The 23,834-nt window shown below is 38.4% G+C and overlaps 3 long non-coding RNA genes across 3 annotated transcripts; 2 read left to right on the top strand and 1 right to left on the bottom strand.

Moving 5' to 3' along the window:
- Positions 1-2,340: 2,340 nt before the first annotated feature.
- LOC129779520 (uncharacterized) lies at positions 2,341-3,581 on the top strand. The gene is made up of 4 exons (XR_008743687.1): positions 2,341-2,547; positions 2,607-2,892; positions 2,960-3,107; positions 3,164-3,581. It is a non-coding gene; the product is annotated as an uncharacterized LOC129779520 (long non-coding RNA).
- Positions 3,582-9,442: 5,861 nt separating this feature from the next.
- On the top strand, positions 9,443-10,273 carry LOC129774690 (uncharacterized). Its single transcript, XR_008742754.1, has 3 exons — positions 9,443-9,838; positions 9,893-10,097; positions 10,156-10,273. It is a non-coding gene; the product is annotated as an uncharacterized LOC129774690 (long non-coding RNA).
- Positions 10,274-10,929: 656 nt separating this feature from the next.
- On the bottom strand, positions 10,930-11,958 carry LOC129779354 (uncharacterized). The gene is made up of 3 exons (XR_008743633.1): positions 11,846-11,958; positions 11,353-11,786; positions 10,930-11,296 (listed from the first exon to the last, which is right to left on the bottom strand). It is a non-coding gene; the product is annotated as an uncharacterized LOC129779354 (long non-coding RNA).
- Positions 11,959-23,834: the final 11,876 nt, after the last annotated feature.

The raw sequence follows: 23,834 nt of genomic DNA, 5'->3' as shown, positions 1-23,834 counted from the left end.
ATTTTCTATGAATTTTCAGATATTCCTACTAAAATTTATTATTATTATATAACGTCAGTTTCAGATACAATTTTTGTATGGGATTTTCTCACCACTTGCAGAAAAAAAGTGATTTGCATTCACATAGAATACTAATTTGATTTGGAAAAGTTAATTTTCATTCATAATTTACACTTTAAAACTCGTTTTTCCTTCTCAAAAACACATCATAATACTCGTTTCACAAAACAGACTGATCCTTTCAGTTTCAGGGATGCCAAATTATTTTAGATTGTGAAAATATATGCAAATTATATTATCTGCAAGCAAATGTTTTTATTCGATAAATAAGACTATGACAGTAGAACCCCGATTATCTGTATCTGTATCTGTACCCCGATTATCTGTATCTGTATCTATTTCTGTATTGATAAAACATAGTTTCTATGTTTAAAAATCATCCCGACTATTCACGGATAATCGGGATTCTACTGTAACTTGAATAACACGTGATGTTTTTTCACCTGTGATTTTCCCAGATCTTCTCATTCTCCAAATTTTATAGCGGAGTGTGAAGAAACACACAACTTAGACTAAAGTGGCTGCCCCGCTCGCTAGCGCAAAGAATGACCGAGTTCAATGTTAAAAACATTCCTAAGACGTTGTTAATTTTCATTCACTCTCTCACCATCACATTGTCAGTTACTTTGAGGTTTTGATTTGTATCGCGAAAAGTACTGTATTTTGCTATTTTAGGTACAGTAATTTACATTTAATGCGACATTTTTCTAATTGGACAGACCTGTATGCGACACGTTTAGTTAGACATTTTTGTAAACATCGAGTTCGGGCCCAAATTATGGCCCCACATTGACATTCGCCGCCAGACGTCGACGCTGTACCACTCTCATCTTCAATGTCCAATTACAGGTCAAATCGCCTCCAATGCGACACTGAGTGGTTCTCCGGCATTTCGCATTAAATGTAAATTACTATATCAGTTTTCAAAACCAAAATCTTTCATTTATGATTCCTACAATTTCAGAAGTTTATAAATTTTAATTGCAATCGCAAAAAAGACTAACAAACATTAAATGTCCGCTTCCAAATCTGGCAACTCAGTCTGGAAGTCCGTGAGGTAAAACGTCAACATCATGCATCCATAAGAAATGTCACGATATTGATGCCCGAAAATCAGAAAATCCGGATTTCTGCGTTGTCGGCCATGTTTAGCTGTCATTATGCTCTCAAATGTCATCATATTGTCAATAAATTTGACCGTGTAAGGTCCGCTTAAGTCGTAGAATGATTGCTTCGAGAGTGCACGCAGGGGGGATTCCTCTTTCATATTGCTGTTTTGAGATCTTTGTAGTTCAGCGTTACAAGTATTCTCTCGGTGTACATATGAAGAATGAAAGAGCATCGTCTGCTGGGGGTGATTTAAAAACATCCGTCTAGAGGTCGTTGAATGTGATTTCTCACCATCTTCGCTCTCCCAATAGAAATATCGGGTTAATGTCAAATGGAACATGGAGAAGATCTCAAAAAACTGTGGTAGGTGAGTATGGTAATCATGTTATGCTTATAAAGTTAATTCAAGATATGAAAAATCAATCCCGGTGAACCTAAAGACGCATCCACATTACGGCAATCGACCTTAGCCGCCCGGTACAGACGAATAAGTTTGGACGTGCCACCCGGGCTTGCTGAAGTGCCGAAAACCGACTCGAATCATACCGAACCCAACCCGAAACGAGTGGGTCCGGATCGAAGAAAGTCGAACAAAACAAAAACGAAGTACATTCGTGTTGACGGCATTGTGCTTCGTGTGCTCAATTTGTGAAGCGAAAACAATGACGCGCTACAACCGATGGGACGTCCACATCACATGACGAACCGAATATGCCGCCTGGTACAGACCGATCGGCATTATCCGGCATAATGTGGACGCGCCTTAACGTTTTCTATACCCCCACAATACAATCGACGAAAAAAACATCGACCTAACAACGACCGTAACGCTGTTACCTATTCACGATGACGACGATTAGGTATCGACATCTGGATACAGCATTAGTTTGTATGAGGCAAACTATTCTATATATTAGTCGGCCCGAATCAGTTTATATTTGCTAAAATTTGTATGAAATTTTTTTCTTTGCATATTTTTTTCTACTTAAAGTACGTTGTCATAACCCTAATTTGAATTATTTTCTATAGACGTTCAGATATTCTCAAAAAAAACTTGTCATTATAATATAAAATTATCTCAAAACATATTTTTTATGACGTTTTTTCACCACTTGCAGGCAATGGTGATTTTCACTTACATAGAGTACTAATTTGATTAAGGAAAAATCATGTTCATTCATAATTTTCATTTTAAAAATGTATTCATTCCTTCTGCAAATCCATACTGTCATGCCTATTCCCCAATATCGTCAACGCGGATAGTTCGTTAGTCGAAAATACTGAATAATTAAACAAACCAAATGGCATCACTGGTGGTTCTTTTTTCCACTCCGCTAAACTGTCATCTCAAACAAAAACAAATGGATCATACAACTGGTGAGTATGAAATATATTTCGGCTTATTAATTATTAATTATTTTATCTTGTCTTATCAGCTATGAATACATTCGACTCGTTTGCTTCCATCAATCGGTAAGTGAGAAAGATGAATTCTCCCATCACCACAGTACGGATTTCCACTTCTATCACAACAGCCAACAACATCCGTTTTCCTGCAGCAGTAACCTCCAACCCCTGTTGGCAATGCCGGGGGACAGCATCAACAGCAGCAGCAGCAGAATTTGACCATGGTATGGTATTGCGAAGAACTTTCCCCATTAGAGGTTCCGTGCTTCGCGCACATTCAAAAATCCTCTTCAGACACGAAAACTCAACAAGGAGGTAGCTTGGAGGCGAATGAACTGCAAAGTTTAAAGCCTCTTAAAAACAAAGAAACAACAACAAGGAGGTATTTATCAACTTGCTCAGCTGAATTACCACCCGGAGGAACCCGAATACACTGATTCCGTTGTATAGTAGAATGAAAATAGGCGAGGTAAGCGAACATAATCGCATGATATTTTAATGTTCGCATTTTTATCCGGATCATACAACTGGTGAGTAGGGAATTCATTTCTGCTTTTCACTTACTAATCATTTTATTTTGTTTCAGCTATGAATACATCCGACTCAATCAATCGGCGAGTGAGAAAGATGATTTCCCTCATCACCACATTGCTTATTTCCACTTCTGTCACACCAGCCAACAGCATCAGCTTTCCCGCAGCAGTATCCTTTAAGTCCAGGCTGCTATTCCGGGGAACAGCATCAACAGCAACAGCAGCAGGACCTGGCCATCGATAGTATTTCGAGCAATTTTCCCCATCGGAGATCCCGTGCTTCACGCACATTGAAGAATCCTCCTCAGCCACATATCTGTGTCATCAAGGGCAAGGAGGTATTCATCAATGTACTCAGTCGGATTTGAATCGTCAATCCAGACAACCCGGATGCACCGATTCCATTATATACCTTATTTTTATTATACATGGATTCTTATTATTTTTTTTCGATAAAATGATTAAAATCGATCAATGTATTTCCTTTTCATTTTCAATAACAAACCAATACAAACAAGCAGCAAGCAGTGCTGAAAGCAGCGCTGCAAGCAGGTCGACGCCTTGCACATGTTGGCGAAAAAGTGGCGTCAAGTTGTTCGATGAATGCATATGAAAGGTCGATAACTCGATTGCAAGGTGGCAGCATTTGAGGTCGATTGTTGACATTTCATCGACCCGATCTTGGCAGGCAAAACGGAATGTGGGAAGCATCGAGAAGACTCCGGCAGTCATCGGGTACGGACGTTATTATTTTTGCTCCGCGTTGGGTTTTATTTGCATCGTTCGTCGTCGTCTTATGTGTCCCAAAATGTTATAGCTCAATCCGCTATACGTTCGGTACAGGTTTTTACTGAAGGCATTCGGTTGTCATGAGATATGTGATGATTTTCCAATCTCGTAGGAAAGTGTGAAAAAGTGATATTTCCGATGTTTTGAAACGCTGTTGATGTGATTATTGGAGCCGCATATTTTATTCAACATGTTCATACATGTCGCGAAGCTCAGTCATCTGGAAGGATCGCTAATTGAATCGCCAAATATGTTGGTAAGCGCAAAACTCGAAATCATCCGATTCGAGATGTTTTCATTTTATTATATTTTCTGTATCAAACATGGAGAAACATGTTATTTGCAAGTACAAGTCGGACTCGGATATATGTGATTTGATTATATACAATTTTGGACTCGATTATATACAGTTTGGAAAAAAAATATTTTTTTTACATTTCAAATATGACTCATTTCAAGAAGAAATGTAATCTTTCAACGTTAAGGTGTATTTTGAGTGGCTATTACATGTACAGTGGGGTAAACATCGTGATTTTTGAAGATTTCGCTTGAATTTTTCACCCGGAATTGTTTATTTCGATATCGCAGCGAAATTTAGAAAGACAGAAGTTGGGTATCGAAGAACAAATTGTAGAGTGGTTAGAAAGCTTCAATTTAATTGATAGAAACAATCTAGTTTAATATAAATTTTCAGGATTAAAATAATCATAGCACATTAAAAAATTTTAACTTTAAAGTTTTTAACTTCGTTTTGGTTATTAATATCCACTAATTTACATGTTCCACTACTATATCCTGTACAAAATTTTCATCTTTCAAATGAAAGCAACAGAATGGTCTTCTGTAGCGTACTTTGTAATGTAGAGCCAGTTTGAGGCAAAAGAGTCCGAAGCAAAAAAAAAAAGTTCTATAACTCTGTCATTGTTGAAATTCGAACATACGCGTAGAAGGATTTTTATCATCAGAGGGAATCTGGATAAATTTATTTTTTCATATGAGAAAGGTGTTTTCTGACTTTTAGGGGATGAATCAAAAATCAAATTCCTCTTATATATTAAAAAAAACGTGCAAAAATAAACAAATAAAAAATTTTTTGACTCGATTATATAGGGGAGAGGGAGGCAAGTTGGCGAGGGAGGCACGATGACGAATCGGTAATTTGATCCGTTGTAATGAAGGTAACGCCACCTACTTTTTACTGAAGATGGATCATAGCGAGGCCAAACTTTGTACTCGGTAACTCTGCCGAAAACGTTATCACAAAAATGTGAAAAATAAAAATGAGAAAAATCGTAATTTTGTTATTTTTTCCGTTTTTTCTAATTTTATTATCCACTTTGTGAGAAAAGTTAAAATTTCAAAACAATTTTATACATGATAAAGGTACTCTATTGTACATAATCTGTTTCCGGCGAATTTCAATCAAGAATTTTTTTCAGCTAATATTTTTTATTGAAAAAGTCGCTTGGGGGCAAGTTGGCGAACTGCAACATTATGTTAATTTTTGATTTTTTATTGCAGATGGTTAGAACTTATAAGCGAGAAAGAGACCAATAGTGGTCGGACACCAGTTTGGAGAATGTTGTGAAAGCTATAGAAGAAGGTTTGTCTGTTCTGGGTGCTTCAAAACAGTTCGGTGTGCCAGAACCAACTTTGAGACGCTATCGACGAAAATATCCAGACATGGAGGTTAGATTTTCAATTCAGCATTTGCGTTTCCATGTTCTTTATGCAAGAAATATTAAATCTGTATCAATTTCAGGATACGTCGTCCAATAAAGGCCGCTTCAAAGCCACATTCAGGTCCAGCTTCGAAGAATTTCCTATTCGTTTGCGGTTAAAAATGGCGGACATGGGTTGAAATGTTTATGAAGGCTCATAAGCTATCTTTGAGAAAGCCAGAAAATACCTCAGCGGCTCGATTAATGACGTTCAATAAAGAAAATTGTGACTTATTTTTTCGAGCTTTGGGAGATATACGAGCTCAGTATCGTTGTCCTGCGTGTGACATTTACAGTGTTGATGAAAATGGCATTTCCACTGTTCCAACCAAGGATAAATAAATCATTGTTATTACATTTTGTTGATTTTTAGGTGACCAAACCATATTTGCCAACTTGCCTCCAGGCATTCGCCATCTTGCCTCCACGTGAAGGCAAGATGGCGAATTCAACGCTTTTTGCGCAAAGCTTTTGGGGGACTGTTTTTTAGTTTTTTTGCCCATCCAATAGATAATATGATAGAAAACACTTCAGGCTATATGAATCAGCATCAACATTAAAAAAAAAGAATAATAATTCCAAGATCCAGGGCTCGCCAAAGCTTAACGTCGCCAACTTGCCTCCCTCTCCCCTACAGGATTCGATTATTTTAGAATTATTCCTGAAAAAAAATTATATTATAAAAACGTTTCAGTTTGAGTTTTGGTAGAAGTACTAGTGAATTTATAGTAATACCGAAAATTATTTTTCTGTGCGCGGTCCATATTCGCAGTATATAATTTCTTTCTCGGCATATACACCTGAAGCAGAAATCCGTTGCTCCGTTCTTGAGTTAAATCGTGAGGAACGGACACCAAATCATTTTTATTTATATGGATTGTAAAGGCCCAACCAGAAGATCAATCAGTTAACAGCTCTGTGATTGGACTGAAAAACGTTTGCTTAGTAAGAAAACGTGAATGTTTAAAGGTATTGATTACAAAAAAAAATCCATTTTGGGCGGAGTTTGCCGGGTCAGCTAGTTATAATTAAAAATTATCTTCAGATACAATTTTTGCAAGAGATTATTTTACCACATGAACAAAACAAAGTTTTCCATTTACATTGAACACTGATTTGATACGGAGAAGTTAATTTTCATTTAAAATTTTTATTTGAAAGGTGTTCATTCTGCCTGAAAACCCATAGTTGTCTTTGACGCTTCAATAACTCGAAAACGTAGTTCAATCGTGTGCCGTTTATTTCGTTCTCACCGTGAAGTGTGTACGGGAATAAGACCCAGACAATCAATTCTCGCTCGACGCTCGCCGGCAACGATGTTGCTCTGATGACTACCAAACAAGAGGTGGTGTAGTTTCAAATCGCGGATGGCTTATTTGGTCGGTGTTGAGTCAGAGGGGACCAAGTCGCCAAATTAAAAATTTCGAGTTATTGATTGCATTTGGTTGAGCATTACGTAAGCTACATACTAGACTACACTACAGATACACTTACTAGATTTGGGAAATCACGCGTATAGCAAGAATAACGTATCGAAATTGTTTTGAATGCTCAATGAAAGTCCCTTATAGCGCCAAGCTTCAAACTCGTATTTCTCGAAATCAGAAAAATGTCACATGGTCCGGTCTGACTTAACACTGACCATTTATACCAAACAAGTTGAAAACGAGCAGAAACGGATGTATGAGTTGCTCGTTTTTCTTGGCGGTAAGGGAAGGTAAGCACACAAATCGGCAGAACATATGTATGGGAATGCTTCCAGTTTTCATTAATTTAAACCATTGAAGGATTAGAGAATTGTAATGTATAGCATTTCAAACAAATCGTAGAAAATTTCCGATTCGATTGGCATGAAAATCATCAAAATTCGTTCATTGTGAAAATAGTTATAAATTATTAACATTTAGTTCATCAGTTTACATTCCGGTAACATATTTTTGGAATGTATTTGTATTCAATTCTGTTTTCTCGCAAATGCACTCGTGGTTTTTGAAAAATTTAATTGGAAAGTAATTAGATTGAAATTGGATAATAGGGAAAGGAAAATTGTTTGCTGTTTCTATTAGAAAGTGTAGCTTAGAGTACTTTCATTTGTGATCGATAAGTTATGATAATTTTAATGTCTTTTTCTATCCTCGGAACTCTACTGGATAAATATGAATATATTAGAGGAAAAAACTCGAGAAGTTTTACAAACAACAAAAGCCCCACTCATCAAAGCGTGACACTGTAAAACATCGAAGTAATTGTTTCATCACCCGTGAAGTTCGTGCAGATTCTGGTAATTATTTTTCCTCTGGCTCCTTCGGCGTCATTATTTCCAGTTCACATAATATTTCAAACGACATACCAAATGATCAAAAACGGTAAATAAAAACAAACCCTCATCGTTAGCTAACACATAGCCCTGCGGAATTCGTGGTGCGTGGGTGGATCTCTATTTGGAGGCTTACAACGTTCGTCCCCCGTCGGAAAACTCGTATATTAAAAAGCTGTTTTTGTTGGAAAATACAAGAAAAACCTAGACTGTCGGTTTCTGTCGCTTTGTTCTTCTTTGGGGATGTGGTTGATGTCGGAATAAAATTTTCGGTGGGTTTTTTGCCAAACATTAAAAACATTCCTTGGTGTTATGTTAAAAATAACGAACACGAGTGTACACATGGTTTATTTTTCGAGTTCGAATTGTGGGCGTTATGGTATTTTCTCTGGTTTTACCGTCTTCGATACTGCATAAACCACAAAAAATTGCTTTCGCTAGCATATATAATTATTTTGTATTAGCTGACGAGCTTTTCGTCAACCGCCATGGGGAAAAAGGAAAAGAAAAGAATTCCATAAGCGCATTGTAATATCTTTATACTGACAAAAACAAATCTCTAGAATTTCCTATCATATCCGACTGTGGCTTCATTTTGGCATACACCCCTAAAAATCCATCCGGACTCTCTAATATCAAAGGTAAAAAAGGTAGCTATGAAACGGCACCTTTGAATAATTTGTTCTCCATTAGAGTGCACAGACGGTTTACTACCCCGTATAGTACATGGAATTACCAGCTTAACGAATTGCTGCGCCCATCGTTTCATTTTTATCGCCATTCTCGCACACTGCATCCTCTCGTTGCTATTGACGATACGGGGAAAAAGTACAACTAGGACAAAGATGAATTATTCAGATAATCAAGAGTGACGGTGACGAAGCGAGAAGTGATTGTCATTTTGGAATCTTCATGCTCCCGAGAGGACAAAGGCCACTCATATCATACTGAATGCGCAAGATGTTCTTGTATGTGTAATCTCGGAACAATCAAATGCGAGACCATGTTTTCGAATGAAACTCCCAAAAGTGTACGGAACCTAGGTAGTAATGTGTCAAAACATGTCCCATGGAGCGGACTTTCTCTATTGCAAGTGCTCGTAAATCTGAATCTAGCCAATTAAATAAGTTTGTATCTTTGGGAGTGATGACCGCCAGCTTTTACGACGTTGGAGCCCAATAACAATTTCACCGACAGTTATTTTTCATCTCTCTCGAGGAAACTTCGGCTATTACAAGTAGGACGATTTCGGAATCCCTATCGCAGTTGGGACGGTGCTCCCCGACCTGAAGGAATACACGATCCGACAGCGTGACGTTGTGAAGGTTGTCACGAAATAATGGGTTTTTGTCGTGACTAGTAACATGCAAGAAGTGAATTAGCCTATACCGTAGCAACCGTAGAAGCTAGAAAATCCGAATATCAGCTAAAAACATTTCCTTGTAATCATATTAGTTGCTGAGATTCCACTCAATCACGTGCGTGCCAAAATAGTAGATGAGAAACGTAATAAATGCATGATTGACGGAATATGTTTACACGTTCCCGCTCTAAATGATTTTCGAGTGATTATCGACATCACGTCGATCGAGCGACAAAAAGTGCTACAAAAGTGATGGAATCCAACCCCGTCTTGCCCCCCACAGGCAGCACGGCCTAAAGTTTCAGCCATAATTTTACATGATTACTTGTACTGAGCGAAATGGCATCACTGCAGCGATTGTATTTCTTCTCTTTCCCACTAGACTGTCATCCAAAATAAAAGCGAGCGAATGGATGATGTTGTCTTGTATTCTTCAAAACACGGAAACCATGTCTGCATGTTTCTTCAGCTGCGAACCTGCGATCGTCTTCAAACACAATGGCTAAAATGGCTAAAAACGCTGCATGGGAAAATCATAGTAAGTAATGTGTAATACAAATAAATAGTTAAACTATTTGAATGTTATTTTCAGATGGACACTTACACGATTTCTTCTAATCGACACGTATTGAACAGCAGAGTATTGAAACGAGTGATTCAAGTTTATTGGAGCGATGGTGGAGTTCCTGGAGTTCATAATTGGTTATGAGGATGATGGTGATATACTGTTGTGCTGATTTCCAGTGAAGGAAGAGACAGACGTAAATAAAGTTTCAGTGGATGAGTTGAATTTGGTGGTAAGAACCCTATATTTTTCTCAAAATCCATAAGGCAGAAAACAATGTTATATTACAGCACAGCGAGAAAAGGGATGCGGCTAGTGTATTGCTTGGAAACAACAATCTGAAGGAAAATCCACCAGCAAAACGAATGCAATAACATTAAACAGAAATCATCGTAGCGCAATTCTCCTGGATGTCATTTTTCATAATTTTAGTCATATGTTTAAGAAAAGTGAAAATGGATTATATGTTATTCTGAATCGAAATATTCGTTAAAAACTGATTATCAAATCAACACTCTCTTTTTATTTCAACTTTCTTAGAAACAAACCGAGCCATAAGAACGGTCGAACAGTGCTGCGATTGGTCGACGAGGTGGCACAAATTTGGCTCGTAATTGGTTGTCAAATATGAAGGATAGGTCGACAAAATCATTGCAAAATGGCACGATATCGGCACCGTTGTCGATACCATTTGTTGGGACCGATTTGGCACAACAATGTAGACTGGGTTTTGTTTCTTTGTTGACATGCGTCAGTGAGAACGGCGACAAAGACGGCCCACATTCCGTTTTGCCTGCCAAGATCGGGTCGATGAAATGTCAACAATCGACCTCAAATGCTGCCACCTTGCAATCGAGTTATCGACCTTTCATATGCATTCATCGAACAACTTGACGCCACTTTTTCGCCAACATGTGCAAGGCGTCGACCTGCTTGCAGCGCTGCCTCCAGCACTGCTTGCTGCTTGTTTGTATTGGTTTGTTATTGAAAATGAAAAGGAAATACATTGATCGATTTTAATCATTTTATTGAAAAAAAAAAATAATAAAAAACCATGTATAATAAAAATAGGGTATATAATGGAATCGATGCATCCAGGTTGTCTGGATTGACGATTCAAATCCGACTGAGTACATTGATGAATACCTCCTTGCCCTTGATGACACAGATATGTGGCTGAGGAGGATTCTTCAATGTGCGTGAAGCACGGGATCTCCGATGGGGAAAATTGCTCGAAATACTATCGATGGCCAGGTCCTGCTGCTGTTGCTGTTGATGCTGTTCCCCGGAATAGCACCCTGGACTTAAAGGATACTGCTGCGGGAAAGCTGATGCTGTTGGCTGGTGTGACAGAAGAGGAAATAAGCAATGTGGTGATGAGGGAAATCATCTTTCTCACTCGCCGATTGATTGAGTCGGATGTATTCATAGCTGAAACAAAATAAAATGATTAGTAAGTGAAAAGCAGAAATGAATTCCCTACTCACCAGTTGTATGATCCGGATAAAAATGCGAACATTAAAATATCATGCGATTATGTTCGCTTACCTCGCCTATTTTCATTCTACTATACAACGGAATCAGTGTATTCGGGTTCCTCCGGGTGGTAATTCAGCTGAGCAAGTTGATAAATACCTCCTTGTTGAGTTTTCGTGTCTGAACAGGATTTTTGAATGTGCGCGAAGCACGGAACCTCTAATGGGGAAAGTTCTTCGCAATACCATACCATGGTCAAATTCTGCTGCTGCTGCTGTTAATGCTGTCCCCCGGCATTTCCAACAGGGGTTGGAGGTTACTGCTGCAGGAAAACGGATGTTGTTGGCTGCTGTGATAAAAGTGGAAATCCGCACTGTGGTGATGGGAGAAATCATCTTTCTCACTTACCGATTGATGGAAGCAAACGAGTCGAATGTATTCATAGCTGATAAGACAAGATAAAATAATTAATAATTAAAAAGCCGAAATATATTTCATACTCACCAGTTGTATGATCCATTTGTTTTTGTTTGAGATGACAGTTTAGCGGAGTGGAAAAAAAATGGGTGGGTTATATCTATGATATAACCGCAAGGTTGACGTGGGACTACCTTGGATTAGCAATCATTTGTTTGTATTGATTAAATTTTTGATTGAATGAAATAATTTCCGAATTCAATGTGTTGGGGAAACACATTACAGCCGGATCAAAAATGCCCCCGACTTACATGTGTTTGCAATGCTAATTTCCCTACGCTCCTTGGATTTAAAGTCTGTGTTAGGGAAACATGTGCACCCGTGGCCGAGTGGTTAACGTCATAACTAACATGCCGGGTGTTCGGGTTCGATTCCCGTTCTAGTCGGGGGAATTTTTCGTCAAAGAAATTTCCTCCGACTAGCACTGTGATCACGCGTATTCTAGAGCTTGCCACTCAGAATGCATTCAAGGCGTGTTATTTGGCATAGAAATCTCAACTAAGTACTAATAAAAATGACGCAAGTAATACTACGTTGAGACGGCGAAGTTCCTCTAGGAACGTTAGTGCCATTGAAGAAGAAGAAGAAGTTAGGGAAACATATTTCAATCGAAACAAAAATACCCCCTTGCATGTATTTGCAATGCCAGTTTCCCCACGCTCCATGAATTTGAAGTCTATGTTACGGGAACATATTTCAGTCGGAACAAAAATGCACCCGACTTACATGTATTTGCAATGCCAATTTCCCCACGCTCCATGGATTTGAAGTCTGTGTTAGGGAAACACATTACAGTCTGAAAAAAATACCCTCGACTTTCATGTATTTGCAATGCGATTCCTCAAACGCTGCTTGGTTTTGAAGTCTGTGTTAGGGAACACATATTGGTGAGAACAAAAGTCCCCATACTTTCATGTATTTGGAATGCAGATTTCCCCAAGGCTGCTTAGTTTTGATGGCTGTGTTGGGGAATCCGTAAATCGGGCCAATCAAAACGATGCAGTTAGGGCGTTTAGATAACGCTTAACATTTTACAGTTATTCAATTGTTTATCTATTGAAAAACTACATTTTATTAATTGCAATAGAAGCGTAGAAATATTCCCTATCAATTGATGCAAACATCTTCCCGATCCAGTAAGAAATGTTCGAGTTATACGCATTCGGAATCTTTCATTTTTTCCTGCCTGTTCTGTGTTTAGGTTTTCATTTTACCCCCCATATACTCCGGTTAGACGTAGTCCCACGTCAAAAGAACCACCAGTGATGCCATTTGGTTTGTTTAATTATTCAGTATTTTCGACTAACGAACTATCCGCGTTGGCGATATTGGGGAATAGGCATGACAGTAAGGATTTGCAGAAGGAATGAATACACTTTTAAAATGAAAATTATGAATGAACATGATTTTTCCTTAATCAAATTAGTACTCTATGTAAGTGAAAATCACCATTGCCTGCAAGTGGTGAAAAAACGTCATAAAAAAATATGTTTTGAGATAATTTTATATTATAATGACAAGTTTTTTTTGAGAATATCTGAACGTCTATAGAAAATAATTCAAATTAGGGTCATGACAACGTACTTTAAGTAGAAAAAATTATGCAAAGAAAAAAATTTCATACAAATTTTAGCAAATATAAACTGATTCGGGCCGACTAATATGATAGAGAATAGTTTGCCTCATACAAACTAATGCTGTATCCAGATGTCGATTCCTAATCGTCATCATCGTGAATAGGTAACAGCGTTACGGTCGTTGTTAGGTCGATGTTTTTTTCGTCGATTGGATTGTGGGTACTATTAACAGGTGGTTATCGAGTTAGTATTAACCACTGGTGGGCTTCCAGTATCGAGGAAAATGTGGAAATATCTAATCGTTGCTGGAAAATAATCTGCCAGTTCCCCTTGGAATTGAAAATTACATTCAAGCGAAAGAGTTTATTTTAATGTTTTCTATCCATAAAATATCCATATAATACATTTGGGTTTGTGATTTGTCAATCAAGTACAGTTAGCAGGTTAACTTCTGAAGATTATTCTTCAGAACAAGGTTTTTCGTATCCTATATTGGATGCATAAAACCTTGTGCCTCCAACGTAACGCTCTCGTTTTCGAATCCCCCAAATATTCATTTATTCATTCATTCAGAATGGATTTAGATTCAACTTCGAACAAATGATCTCTAAATCAACGATAGTCCTACGTCACCCTTGCGGTTATACCATAGATGTAACCCACTTCCTGTTTTTCAACCATTTATTGTAGGTTCATACATTCTCTAGCACTTAACATGAAAACAACAAACAAAATAGTTGAAACAACTACAGAAACTGAAAAATGAACGATGCTTGTTTTTTACGGAATTTGCTAACGCAAACATTTTATCATTGGTTTTGACTGTCACTTTTTTGCAAATGTCAAATATTATAAATTATAGGCTGTATCGATACCTGTAAATGATGTCAAAATAAAGTATATACCACCAAGAATGTCTGTGTTTTCATTATTCAATTATTTATAACATAAAAGTTTAGTAAATTTACATTTAAAAATGAAGTGTTCGGAATATGAGACAAAATGGTATTTGTTTTTGGAGCGAGAAGTCAATTCGCGTTGACGACATTGATGGAGTTTAAGGTGGAATGAACACGTTTTAAAGATGAAAATTATAAAAGAAGGATAACTTTTCTATATCTAATATTAATTTGCTATATATCTAATATGTGAATCTACAGTGTCGACATTTGGTAGCGATGTCCATTTAGGGAGACATATTATTCTCGACTAGCTTACCAGGCCCGTATGCAGTTTTAGATTGTTAAAATAATTGTAAAAATAACTAAATAATCAAAAAGTTACTTCAAAAATGTCGATGTATTCTAAAATGATATCCGATTGAATAATATAATTCCCTAGTTTTACGTCAAAAATGCGATCGTGGCCTAGATGCAACCCCTTACAATCTAAATATATAAAAATCTCGAGACACGACGTTCGTGGCCGAACTCCTCCGAAACGGCTCGACCGATTTTATGATGTTATACTCAAAAAACTTAGTTTGCATGAGAATAGGTCGTAAACTATATATGATACCGCTAGGATACCCATTACTTTATATTTAATACCGATTAGGGTGGTCCTATACAAAAAAAAATCTGAAAAAAATTGTTTTTGCATTTTTGCATAAATTTGGCTAAATACAGTAGAACCTCGATTATCCGCGAAAGCGAGTTCATTTGTAATTCTATAGAACTTTCCGGAATTTGCCAGTGAGCGGTAGGGTCTTGTTTTTTTTTTTGTTTTGGTCATGCCTTTCACATTTTCTGATTACTGGTGTAAACGACCTTGCAGATGGATAGTTTAATGATTTGTGTATTGATGAAACATAGTTTTCATGCATAAATACCATTTTTGACGTAGGACTACGTCTTTCATTTCTATACCGGGGTGTAAAATCAAAGTTTCGAAAACGAAAGCGTTACGCCGGAGACCGAGATTTTGAGCGTTAATAGCTCCTAAACAACTGAACGAAATGGTATGATAAACACTTCATTCGAAAGATAAAATGTCTACGCGTTACATACTTGTAACTTTTTGATCCAAAAACTTGGTTCAATAGTCTTAAAATTGATTTCAAAACAGGCTATTGAAATCACCAATCGGTATATAAGCGAGCGCCACTCGGAAATCCACTCAGTACTAATTGAACAGCGATTGGAGCATGTTGTCGCTGTTGTGGTGAAGCTCTTCGTTTATCATGAAAGCGCTAATGAACGGTGTCACCAAGAGCCTGTTTGTGCACCTTAGGCTAGACATGAATCCATCAGGAGGAGAGTGATGCCACAAACGGTTCCCCGGGAAGATCTCGAAGCAGCCGCTACACACACACACACACACATACACGCGCGGAATTCTTTCCGTTTGGATGCCATTCAGCATCGAGAAAGATCCGGAAAATAATCTGCCAGTTCCTCTGGGAATTTAAAAATACATTCATGTGAAAGAGTTTATTTGAATGTTTTCTATCCATGTAATACTGTGACCAAATATGTTTCAATCAAGTACTATTAACAGATGGTTATCGAGTTAGCATAAACCACTGGTGGGCTTCCAGTATCGAGGAAAATGTGGAAATATCTAATCGTTACTGAAAATAATCTGCCAGTTCCTTTTTTTTTTTTTTTTTTTTTTTTATCTTCGCTTATTTTTCGTCGGCCTATTTCCGCCACTTTAGTGCCAATCACCGACATCAGGGAAGCGACTCCACCTGTTCCTACCTATCAGACTCAACAACTCATGAGCCGGGCCAACTTCTTTTACTTCCCCTCCGAAGGAAGACGTAACCAGAGATTTTTCGCCCCAGAAAATCCCAACGACGCCAGCTGGGATTGAACCCAGACCGATCGGATTGTTCTGCCAGTTCCTCTGGGAATTTAAAAATACATTCATGTGAAAGAGTTTATTTGAATGTTTTCTATCCATGTAATACTGTGACCAAATATGTTTCAATCAAGTACTATTAACAGATGGTTATCGAGTTAGCATAAACCACTGGTGGGCTTCCAGTATCGAGGAAAATGTGGAAATATCTAATCGTTACTGAAAATAATCTGCCAGTTCCTTTTTTTTTTTTTTTTTTTTTTATCTTCGCTTATTTTTCGTCGGCCTATTTCCGCCACTTTAGTGCCAATCACCGACATCAGGGAAGCGACTCCACCTGTTCCTACCTATCAGACTCAACAACTCATGAGCCGGGCCAACTTCTTTTACTTCCCCTCCGAAGGAAGACGTAACCAGAGATTTTTCGCCCCAGAAAATCCCAACGACGCCAGCTGGGATTGAACCCAGACCGATCGGATTGTTCTGCCAGTTCCTCTGGGAATTTAAAAATACATTCATGTGAAAGAGTTTATTTGAATGTTTTCTATCCATGTAACACTGTGACCAAATATGTTTCAATCAAGTACTATTAACAGATGGTTATCGAATTAGTATTAACCACTGGTGGACTTCCAGTATCGAGGAAAATGTGGAAATATCTAATCGTTACTGAAAATAATCTGCCAGTACCTCTGGGAATTTAAAAATACATTCATGTGAAAGCGTTTATTTGGATGTTTTCTATCCATGTAACACTGTGACCAAATACATTTGGTTTTGTGATTTTTCAATCAATCGCAATTAACAGGATAGCTTCTGAAGGTTATTTTTCCCCATCAGTAGGATATTTCCGTATCCAATATTGTATGCGCCCGCAATCGATTCTTGCTCTGTCGCCGAAAGTTCCGAGCTCAGAGAGTTCATTCCCCTCTAGTTTGCCTTCCAAATCGCCATCGTAAACCACACCTTCTCTCGATTCAATCACACACAAAAAGCGATATTCTGGTGGTGAGACACATTCATTTTTCGTGAGGACATCGACAAGACAACATCGTTGCCTAACGTGCTGGAGGAGGTGGACGGCGAAGGATCGACACATACACGCGCAGAATTCTTTCCGTTTGGACATTCTTTGTGTGGACACCGACTGGACAACATCGTTGCTGGACGAGCTGGACGGCGAGGGATCGAGTGCCTTTCTCAAGGCAAGAGGGTGGAGGTGGTAGTGCTGGAATAGAGTAGAGTAGAGTTTTCAAAGGGCCTTTCTCAAGGCTAGAGACGAATGAACTGAAAAAGTTTAAAGTCTCTATAATACAATACCTTCCTTCCTTCCGTTTGGATACCATTCAGCATCGAGAAAGTTCCGGAAAGATCTAATCATTGCTGGGAATAATCAGCCAGTTCCTCTGGGAATTTAAAAATACATTCATGTGAAAGAGTTTATTTGAATGTTTTCTATTCATGTAACACTGTGACCAAATATGTTTCAATCAAGTGCTATTAACAGATGGTTATCGAGTTAGCATTAACCACTGGTGGGCTTCCAGTATCGAGGAAAATGTGGAAATATCTAATTTTTACTGAAAATAATCTGCCAGTTCCTCTGGGAATTTAAAAATACATTCATGGGAAAAAGTTTATTTGAATGTTTTCTATCCATGTAACACTCTGACCAAATATGTTTCAAGCAAGTGCTATTAACAGATGGTTTTCGAATTAGCATTAACCACTGGTGGGCTTCCAGTATCGAGGAAAATGTGGAAATATCTAATCGTTACTGAAAATAATCTGTCAGTTCCTCTGGGAATTTAAAAATACATTCATGTGAAAGAGTTTATTTGAATGTTTTCTATCCATGTAACACTGTGACCAAATACATTTGCTTTTGTGGTTTTTCAATCAATCGCAATTAACAGGATAGCTTCTGAAAATTATTCTTCCCCATCAGTAGGATATTTCCGTATCCAATATTGTATGCGCCCGCAATCGATTATTGCTCAGTCGCCGAAAGTTCCGAGCTCAGAGAGTTCATTCCCCTCTAGTTTGCCTTCCAAATTGCCATCGTAAACCACACCTTCTCTCGATTCAATCACATACAAAAAGCATACTTAAGCGATATTCTGGTGGTGAGACACATTCATTTTTCGTGAGGACATCGACAAGACAACATCGTTGCCTAACGTGCTGGAGGAGGTGGACGGCGAAGGATCGACACATACACGCGCAGAATTCTTTCCGTTTGGATGCCATTCAGCATCGAGAAAGTTCCGGAAAGATCTAATCATTGCTGGGTTTATTTGAATGTTTTCTATCCATGTAACACTGTGACCAAATATTTTTCAATCAAGTACTATTAACAGGTGGTTATCGAGTTAGTATTAACCACTGGTGGGCTTCCAGTATCGAGGAATATGTGGAAATATCTAATCGTTACTGAAAATAATCTGCCAGTTCCTCTGGGAATTTAAAATTACATTCATGTGAAAGAGTTTATTTTGATGTTTTCTATCCATAAAATATCCATATAATACATTTGGGTTTGTGATTTGTCAATCAAGTACAGTTAGCAGGTTAGCTTCTGAAGATTATTCTTCAGAACAAGGTTTTTCGTATCCTATATTGGATGCATAAAACCTTGTGCCTCCAACGTAACGCTCTCGTTTTCGAAGTCTCCCAAATATTCATTTATTCATTCATTCAGAATGGATTTAGATTCAACTTCAAACAAATGATCTCTAAATCAACGATAGTCCTACGTCACCCTTGCAGTTATACCATAGATATAACCCATTTCCTGTTTTTTGTGTTTGCATTTTATTTTTAGCCTTTTATTGCGTTATCCGCGATTTTCGTAATCCGCGGGGAGCTAGCCCGACTATTCCGCGGATAATCGGGGTTCTACTGTACATATAATCATATATAATCAATTTCTACCCCTATCTTCTATATTTAATCGCGATATTTGTATTTCTATATAAACAATATAAACAATACCAAATAATTGATCCGTCGTATGTTTTTTAACCAGGACGAATTTAGTTACGTTGTTGAATGCCAGATGGCACTTCGTCCTCTTCATCCAATTTTCACCCCATACATACGCAAGTAACCTTGATTCGGCTAAAGCTAGGCACATCGCCGACAAGCTGGAAGCCTTTTTAGATGAGCAAAATGAATTATTGAAATTAATCTAATCACACAAATGCTCGGAATGCAGAATAACAATCACGCTATTGTCGTCAATTCTGATAAAAAAAACGGCTGGAGAGCACGTGTGTAGATCCAATGCGCTACAGCTAGCTCAATCATTATGAACATCATTACTCATTTTGAATTAATATTTTTGAACATTTGGTTGGAGGAGACGAAATAAACAAAATAGTGCGCTCGATGGACTCTTTTGTGTGTCGATTGATGAATTGACGCAGTCAGGACAACTTCATTCTACGATGTCTTGAGCCGTGCCAATAATCCATGGTCAACATACTCGCAAAGGTAAAGAGCGAACGTTTGCTTTTCCAATGACACAATCAACAGAAGCGGTTCGAGGAAGAATACATTCACTTGCGAGACGCTATCATGGCCAACACCTACACAGCCTTTGTTCAAACGTGTGCACGTGTGTTCAAACAAAAGAAATGCATACACGTATTTCATTCAACATGTTGCTGGATGTATTCGGTTGAATGACAAAAGTGAGGATTGCATTATACGCATTGTTTTAGTTTGATTAGTCGACAGAATACGCTCTGAGCAGAGGGATAGAGTAATTTCCTCGGCAATTCTAGATCTATCTACTGATCAACTATACACCTGTATTCTAAAATCCAATCGAATCAGAACTACCCGAACGAAGCATCGCAACTCAAGTTCAATTGAGTTGTGCATAGGTGACAGCCTGGCCATGCAATTCGACATTGAGCTATTTCTGTGAAGCACAAATGGTAAATATCAACAAATATCATTGACATCCCAAATCGTTGGGTAGTACCACATTCGCCTCAGCTGAACAAACATTCAATGTACATATTAATGTCAAGCTCTGCAGTTCGGTGAAGAGCAACAAAGACATTTTTAAGTCTGTGAAAAAAGGAAACAATATGGGAGTGTTTCGAATTCAGTATACCGATTTGAATATTCCTCGATTGAATCACTACGACGAAATAATGAGGTACCGAATTGGCCTGTACATAAGCTCCAATGAAGTTGTCTGGCGTATTTTTGGTTTCACAATTCATGAACGAAAATGGTGTGATGAAATGAAAATGAAAATGTTTTTTTTTGCTTTTTGTTCAATTTTTGTTGGTGGTCATCGTCTAGAGCGCTTCATTTTCTGGATATCATAGATCTCATCTCCATCTTCACATCACGGGAAGTCCATTTTCCCACGGTCCAATGCAATACACAATCAAACCTTCACGTATCTGCTCGATATTCACAATATTCACGTGGAATCTATCCGGTGGTCAGATCAAATTCCATTCAATATAATTTTACAACCGTCTTCTACTTAATATACGTTATGGCCTATTTAATCAGGTGTTCTATATTATCTCTAATTAATCAAATCAATTTTAAAGCTTCCAAATTTTTTTTTCATCAGGCTTCGAGTCTCGACCACCCGTCTTCTGATATACCTTCCTTATTTGACATTGTGATTCTGACGAATCTCAAAACTCGTAGGCTTAAATTTTGTATTAGATACCCAACTCTATCGCATTACCACTGAAACGTATGTCCAATATTCCGGAATGAAAAAAGTTTGCGCATGTAGGATATGAAGGAAGCAAGGCAGAACAGTGTTTCACCTGACTGCAAACGACTATTAATAACAAAATCATAAACTTTTATCGTTTTTCTTTTCAATTTTGCTCCTCCTATATCCGAGAATAGTGTAACTCAAGGAAACAATATCCTGTAATTTGAAATTTCTGTTAGCATAACTGAACGGAGGAACTTTCCTCACTACTGCCATAGAGGAGTTCTGTGGGTTGGACGTGAAAGTTTTGTTCATGATTGTAACAAACAAACAAAAGTCTCTAAAATAAAACAGCGCCATAAAGAAGGTAGGCAAATGGAAGTAAAGGGCGAACACGAAATTATTGCGACACCGAAAATGTCATGCCAATTTTCTTATAATGTTTAGAATCAAACCAAAATTTTAGGGTAGTTTTATACATATATTTACCACAAAAATCAAAAGAAAAGATAATCGATGGAGCCTTGAGTGTAAAATTTAACGCATTTTCGCTTGATGCCCTCCATCAAAGTCTTTACAGTGTCATCCGGTACCAGTTTCTCTGTTTTTTCCATTTTCTTAACATGTCCTTCTCGTCTTTCACTGTTTTCTTGCTCTTCCGAAGTTCCCACTTCATTATTGCCCAGTACTGCTCCACCGGGCGCAGCTCCGGACAGTTTGGCGGGTTCATGTCCTTTGGAACAAAATGGAAAGAATTGGCCTCATACCACTCCAGGACACTTTTAGAATAGTGGCATGATGCCAAATCAGGCCAAAATAGCGGAGCTTCGTCATGCTGCTGCAAGAACGGCAAAAGGCCCTTCTCGAGGCACTCAGATTTGTAGATCTCGCCATTTACTGTGCCCTTTGTCACGAAAGGCTCACTCCTCAGTCCGCAAGAGCAAGAGATTTTCTTCTTCTTCAATTTGTCGTCCACATCGAACTTGCTCTTGCCGGTGAAAAACTCCAACCCCGGAATTTGCTTAAAATCGGCTTTTATATACGTTTCGTCGTCCATCACACAGCAGCCATATTTTGTAACCATCTTCTCGTAGAGCTTCCGTGCCCGAGTTTTAGCTGTCGATTGTTGCCGCTCATCGCGGTTTGGGAAGTTCTGTACCTTGTATGTATGTAGTCCAGCTCTCTTCTTTGCATTCTGGACGTAGCTCTGCGACATGCCGATCTTTTTCGCCAAATCACGGCTTGAGACGTTGGAATTTGCTTTAATCACCCGCTTCACCTTTCCCTCCATCTTTTTGTTCTCCGGTCCCGGTTTCTTCCAGCTCCTTTGCCGTGGTCCAACGTCAACCGCTCCTGGAACCGCTTCAACACTCTGGAAACGGTTGAATGGTGAACATTTTTCCCAACTGCCGGTGCGACAGGTCAGGAAATTCCAGGTGTTTGGAAAGAATTTGTTCTCTCGACTCGCGTTGGTTCACCTCCATTTTCGTTGAATCGAAAAACACGACTTCGAGTTTGACAGCATGTAGACAACACACATCAATGAGAAAGTGTGCAAAATTTGGTTGATTTTTACCCAATGGTAGAAAAGTTATGCCCTGTTGAATGTGTCGCAATAATTTCGTGTTCGCCCTTTATTACCTTCAAAATATTTTGTTGTCTCAAATTCAACTTCCTATATCTCTTTTGGTCACTCTAACACAAACACAATCTGTTTAGAGGATTATAATATGCTCTTGTGTTATAATGAGGCTTATAGAGGAATGTAGGCATATAGGAATAATTTTCTTTGTATATGATTCTAATTTTTGTGATAGAAATGGAACGAATGGATTCTGAAAATCGTTTCAACTTTGTTCTCCTATTTTATAACCGAGTCGATTGCAAATTCATTTCACGATTGCAAATCTCATTTAATGATTAACTATAGTTACGCCTTTCTTAGCCTTTAGGTATATTGTGATACCAGCCAGCTCGCACCGCGCAAAAAATAGTCTCAGTTACGAGTTTTGATTCCATCCAGTGGAAACAAATCTTTCGACTATCCTTATTGGGCCCCGACAATATACAGGGTTTTCCATTTCGGGCTTCCGAAAGTATACAGCCCTGCGCTGACAACCGTTTGACATAGCTGTCAACCAAAGCGTCATATCGTTAGTTGAATGTCTGCCATTTTACATTATGGATCGTTTTAGCATCGCACAACGTGTTAATTTTGTTAAATTATACTATAAAAATGACGAAAAACCGGCAAATGTTTTTCGAGCAATACGGACGGATTTTGGTCGTCATGGACGGCCTACAGAGCACACAATCGCTACATGCTGTTAAATTCGAACAAACTGGATCCGTAGCGGATGTTATGAAACCTGTGCATCATCGTAATGTACGTTCGACCGAAAATATTGCTGCTGTTGCTGCCAGTGTGGAGGATGACCCGAATGTTTCGATTACACGGCGTGCTCAGCAATTGGGCTTGCCAAACACATCATCGTGGCGAATTTTGCATTTGGACTTGCACCTACATCCATATAAAGTCCAACTGGTACAAAAATTAGAGCGGGGTGACCATGGAATGCGTCGGGCATACGTCGATTGGGTGAACGAACAACAGCAGCAAAATGCTGAATTTTCGCATCAAATGTTCTTCAGCGATGAGGCACATTTCGAGCTCGGTGGCTATGTGAACACCCAAAATTTCCGTATATGGGGCTCAGAAAATCCACACGTGATTGTTGAAAGGCCATTGCATCCGCCAAAAGTCACTGTTTGGTGCGCATTATGGTCTGGTGAAGTCATCGGGCCGTATTTCTTTGAAAATGAGGACGGCGAGACGGTAACTGTGAATGGTGAGCGCTATGGCCGCATTTTAACCGATTTTTTTTTGGCCACAAATTGAAGTGTCTATGCCAACTCTCCGCAAACTCTTGAACAT

Source organism: Toxorhynchites rutilus, chromosome 3, assembly GCF_029784135.1.
Source record: "Toxorhynchites rutilus septentrionalis strain SRP chromosome 3, ASM2978413v1, whole genome shotgun sequence".
Classification (NCBI taxonomy): Eukaryota; Metazoa; Arthropoda; class Insecta; order Diptera; family Culicidae; genus Toxorhynchites; species Toxorhynchites rutilus.
The sequence above is the reverse complement of the archived record's forward strand: the minus strand, read 5'-3'. Positions and strand labels throughout refer to the sequence as shown.